Here is a 6,000-nt window from a genome sequence, read left to right on the forward strand (position 1 = left end):
GTTCGTAACACCATAGTACCTCTGTTTTACGGCTTAAGGATAAAGCTCTGTGTGGTAGGATGTTATGTTATGATATCAGAGCAGTTCGTTCCTATAGAGCCTGAAGGATGGACTGACTATGATTATGTGCATTCTCTGTGTATGTGTCTATGTGCTAATAGGATATCTAACCGATATACGTGGCATAAACATTCCTGAGCATACATTTGAGACTTGAAGCACTAGACTTGCGATATTGAGACTGGTCAACTTGATATCACTTGTTTGGTGTGTATAGGAACCAGATGTCGACTCCTGGACGCGGTCGCAGGTGAGGCAAAGGTAGAATAAGCAATGCTAATCTTGGCCCGACAGGGAATGATCCTGTAGACTTTATGGTTGCCCTGGAAAACATAGCTGCAGCTATGCAGGCGACAGCCGAAGCTCTGGGGAACCAGATAAACAATGGTAATCACAGAAATAATAATGGTGAAGATGGACATATGACACTTCCACATTCCTGAAGGTTTACCCTCTGATCTTTAGGAGAACTTCAAACCCCACTGAGGCGGATAATTGGGTTCAAGCTATGGAGCGGGCATTGCAGGCTCAGCAAGTTCCCGAGGAGCAGTGGGTTGAGTTTGGGACTTATCAGCTTCAAGGTGAGACTCAGTACTGGTGGTAGGGAACACGACGTATCATGCAGCCAGATGGTATAATGATCTCATGGGAGGTGTTCCAGACAGAATTTTATAAGAAATATTTCCTCACTTCGGTCAAAAATGCCAAGGAACTTGAGTTGATACAACTGAAGCAAGGTCAGATGACTATTACTAAGTATACCAATAAGTTTGAAGAGCTGTGTCAATTTTCTCACATTTGTCAAGGCGCTCCAGAGGATTTTGCTTAATGGAAGTGCATCAAGTATGAGGGAGGCCTTCGGAGTGAAATTCTGAACTCTGTTGCACCAATAGAGACCAGAGTGTTCTCTGAACTTGTAAACAAGAGTAGGGTGACTGAAGAATGTGTGAGGAAGGCGGCAGCAGAGAAAGGAAGCATAAGAATGCCTTTTCCGAGGAATCGGGGGAGAAACTTTGCACTGAGGGGCAGGAATTTCAAACGTGGAGGCTTTGTCCCTCAAAATAATCAGGGGCAAGGAAACTTCAGGAGGACGACTCACAATACTAATCAGAGCAGAAGATTTGGAAAACAGCCACAGCAGGACTTGAATTGTCAAAGGTGCGGGAAGCATCATCCAGGAGTTCTATGCAGACTGGGTATGGGAGTGTGCTATTTCTGCGGACAACCCGGGCACCTGGCTTGGGGCTACCCAGAAAAGAAGAAGTATGAGTCTGGTTGAGTACAGTAGGCAGGGAGAGTGTATACTACTTCTGCAGCAGGCGCCGAGGGATCTGAGACTTTGATCCGGGGTAACTGTGAAATAGCTGGTAAAGTTTTAAGTGCTTTATTTGATTCTGGAGCAACACATTCATTCACTGCGTTTGAGAAGGCTAATGAATTAGGGATGAAAATAGTGGTCTTGGGTTATGATTTAAAGGTGTATAACGCTACCCATGAAGCTATGGTGACTAGGTAAGGATGTCCACAAGTCCCGTTTCGAGTACAACAACGTGAATTTATACATGATCTGATTTTTCTGCCGATGACTAGTCTTGATCTCATTCTGGGGTTGGACTGGTTATCTAAGAACCATGTTCTGTTCGACTGTTCTGAGAAATCAGTGTACTTTATACCGGAGGATATGGAAAGGCCGGTTGTGGTAAATAGCTAGTATTTGAACTCTATGATAGTGAACTGTTATGGGATTGAATGCCAGGGTATTATGCTGCTAACGGAAGGTGTTTTGGGTGACGATCAAACCTTGGAGCAAAATCCGGTTGTGTGTGAGTTCCCAGAGGTGTTTTCGGATGATATTGATGAATTTTCACCTAACCAAGAGGTTGAATTCTCTATTGAGTTGGTGTCTGGAGCCGGTCCAATCTCGAGTGCTCCTTATAGGATGTCACCGATGGAAATGGTCGAGCTTAAGGTTCAACTAGAAGATTTGTTGGAAAAACACTTTATTCGACCGAGTGTTTCTCCATGGGGAGCGCCAGTATAACTAGTGAAGAAGAAAGACAGGAGTATGCGCTTATGTGTCGATTATCGGTAGTTGAATAAGGTTACTGAAGAATAAATATCTGTTGCCAAGGATTGTGACCTAATGGATCAGTTACAAGGAGTCGGTGTGTTTTCTAAGATTGATCTGCGATCCGGGTACCACCAGATAAGCGTTAGAGATGAGGATATCCCCAAAACTACTTTCAGGACGTGCTATTGTCATTATGAGTACACAGTAATGTCGTTCGGGTTGACTAATGCTCCAGCAATATTCATAGATTACATGAATAGAATCTTCCATCTGTATCTGGATAAGTTTGTTGTTGTATTCATCGATGACATTCTTATTTACTCCAAGACAAAAGATGAGCATGCAGATCACTTATGGACTGTGCTGCAAATCTTAAAGGATAGGAAGTTGTATGCTAAGCTATCTAAGTGCGAATTCTGGAAGAATAAAGTGAAGTTTCTTGGTCACGCGGTGAGCAGGCAGGGAATAGCAGTAGATCCTGCTAAGGTTGAAGCTGTGATGAATTGGGAGCGACCAACTTCAGTGACGGAGATCAGGAGTTTTCTCGGTTTGGTGGGTTATTATCGAAGATTCATTAAGAAATTTTCACAGCTTGCCTTACCTTTAACCAAGCTGACTAGGAAGGATGTACCTTTTGTCTGGACTCCTAAGCGTGAGAAGAGTTTTCTAGCATTGAAGCAGAGATTGATTACCGCGCCCGTGTTGGTGTTGCCTGAGCCGAGTGAACTGTTTGAAGTGAACTGCGATGCATCACTGAAGGGTTTAGGGTGCGTACTGATGTAGCACCGTAAGGTCGTGGCATATGCCTCACGGTAGTTAAGGGTGCATGAAATGAATTATCCAACTCATGATTTAGAGCTTGCTGCCGTTGTTTTTGCTTTAAAGATTTGGAGGCATTATCTCTATGGTGTCAAGTTTCAAGTTTTCTCAGACCACAAGAGCTTGAAGTACCTCTTTGAGCAGAAAGAGTTGAATATGCGTCAAAGGAGGTGGATGGAGCTTCTGAAGACTATGACTTCGAGTTGAACTATCATCCTGGAAAGGCGAATGTTGTGGCGGATGCCTTGAGTCGGAAGTCTCTATGTGCTGCCTGGATGATGCTGCAAGAGGAAGAGTTATTATGAGCATTTCAAGGTTTGAAACTAGGAGTCAACAAAGAATTTAGGACTCTGTGCTTAAGTCAGCTACAAATTTCAAGTGATTTTAAAGCTAAACTCCTAAATGCTCATCAAGACGACAAGGAATTATATAAGGTACTACCAGCAATTGAACAGGGAAAGCAGTGGAGAGTGTTAGAAGATAAGGATGGTTTATAGAGGTTCAAGGACTGGATTATTGTGCCAAATGTCAGAGACTTGCGACAAAATATCTTGAAGGAGGCTCATAAAAGTGAATTCTCAAAGGTTATGGTGCCTATGGTACAAGGTATTGAGAACTTTCCAGGATCTTATCTCTTTTGAGGTAATCTTTGCCTAGTCAAGTCATCCAGTTCTTTAGTGAGCAAGGGGAATTCATCCTCCCAAGTCTCATTACCAAATAGCTTGGCATTTAGCTTCATGATTGCTCCAAGGTACTTAGCAACTTGTTCTTCAGTAACATCTTCATCCTCTTCAGAGGAAGAACACTCATAAGAGCTCATGAATGGCAAAAGTAAATTCAATAGAATCTCTATGGTCTCAGTGTGAGCCTCAGATTCCCATGGTTCCTCATTAGTGAACTCCTTGGAGGCCAGTGGACATCCATTGAGGTCTTTCTCAGTGGAAATCACTGCCTTTCCCTCCTCTATGCATTCAGCCGTGTGGGTTATGTTGATGGCCTTGCACTCTCTTTTTAGATTCTCTTCTGTATTGTTTGGAAGAGTACTAAGAGGGAGTTCAGTAATTTTCTTACTCAGCTGACCCACTTGTGCCTCCAAATTTCTAATGGAGGACCTTGTTTCAGTCATGAAATTTTGAGTGATTTTAATTAGATCAGAGACTACAGTTGCTAAGTCAGAGTGGCTCTGCTTAGAGTTTTCTGTCTGTTGCTGAGAAGATGATGGAAAAGGCTTGCTATTGCTAAACCTATTTCTTTCACCATTATTGTTGAAGCCTTGTTGAGGCTTCTGTTGGTCCTTCCTTGAGAGATTAGGATGATTTCTCCATGAAGGATTATAGGTATTTCTATAGGGTTCTCCCATGTAATTCACCTCTTCCATTGCTGGGTTCTCAAGATCATAAGCTTCTTCTTCAGATGAAGCTTGTTTGGTACTGCCTGTTGCTGCTTGTATTCCAGACAGACTCTGAGAAATCATATTGACTTGTTGAGTCAATATTTTGTTCTGAGCCAATATGGCATTTAGAGTATCAATCTCAAGAACTCCTTTCTTCTTATTTGTCCCATATTCACAGGATTCCTTTCAGAGGTGTACATGAATTGGTTATTTGCAACCATTTCAATGAGTTCCTGAGCTTCTGCAGGCGTCTTCTTCAGATGAAGAGATCCTCCAGCAGAGCTGTCCAATGACATTTTGGACAGTTCAGACAGACCATCATAGAAAATACCTATGATACTCCATTCTGAAAGCATGTCAGAAGGACACCTTCTGATCAATTGCTTGTATCTTTTCAAGCTTCATAGAGGGATTCACCTTCCTTCTGTCTGAAGGTTTGGACTTCCACTCTAAGCTTGCTTAATTTTTGAGGTGGAAAGAACTTTGCCAAGAAGGCATTGACTAGCTTTTCCCAAGAGTTCAGACTTTCTTTAGGTTGTGAATCCAACCATGTTCTAGCTCTGTCTCTTACAGCAAAGGAAAAAAGCATAAGTCTATAGACCTTGGGATCAACCCCATTGGTCTTGACAGTGTCACAAATTTGCAAGAATTCAGCAAAGAACTGATGAGGATCTTCCAATGGAAGTCCATGAAACTTGCAATTCTGTTGCATTAGAGAAACTAATTGAGTCTTAAGCTCAAAGTTGTTTGCTCCAATGGCAGGGATTGAGATGCTTCTCCCATAGAAGTCGGGAGTAGGTACAGTAAAGTCACCAAGCACCTTTCTTGCATTGTTGGCATTGTTGTTGTTTTCGGCTGCCATGTCTTCTTCTTGTTTGAAAAGTTCTGTTAAGTCATCTATAGAGAGTTGTACCTTAGCTTCTCTTAGCTTTCTCTTCAAGGTCCTTTCAGGTTCATGATCAGCTTCAACAAGAATGCCCTTGTCCTTGCTCTTGCTCATATGAAAAGAGAGGAGAAGAAAATATGGAATCCTCTATGTCACAATATAGAAATTTCTTGAGGTGTCAGAGGAAAATAAGAATCGAAGGATGAGGTAGAGAAGAGAATTCGAACTTATCAAGAGGGATAGAGTTTGAATTGTACATTGAAGAGGAGTGTTAGTCTATAAATAGAAGGAGGTGGGAAAGGGGGAAAGAATTTTCGAAAATCAATTAAAAAGATTTTGAAATAATTAAAAGAAATTTTGAAAATTTGGTAAATAATTTTTGAAAACTAAGATTGGGAAAGAAATTAAGTGATTTTTGAAAAAGATTTTGAAATTAGAAATAAAAAAGATATGATTGAAAATCAATTTTGAAAAAGATGTGATTGAAAAGATATGATTGAGAAGATATGATTGAAAATCAAATTAAAAAGAAGAAAATTTTTAAAATTAAAGTTGATTACTTGACTAACAAGAAATTAAAAGATATGATTCTAGAATTAAAATTTGATCATTTCTTAATAGGCAAGTAACAACTTGAAAATTTTGAATTAAATCATTAATTGTAGCAACGATTTTCAAAAATAGTAATAAATAAAAAAATGGAAAGAAATTGATTTTGAAAAGATATGATTGAAAAGATATGATTTGAAAAAGATTTTATTTTGAAAAATT

The sequence above is a fragment of the Arachis ipaensis genome, chromosome B2, assembly GCF_059453495.1.
Source record: "Arachis ipaensis isolate K30076 ecotype BB chromosome B2, ASM5945349v1, whole genome shotgun sequence".
Taxonomy (NCBI): domain Eukaryota; kingdom Viridiplantae; phylum Streptophyta; class Magnoliopsida; order Fabales; family Fabaceae; genus Arachis; species Arachis ipaensis.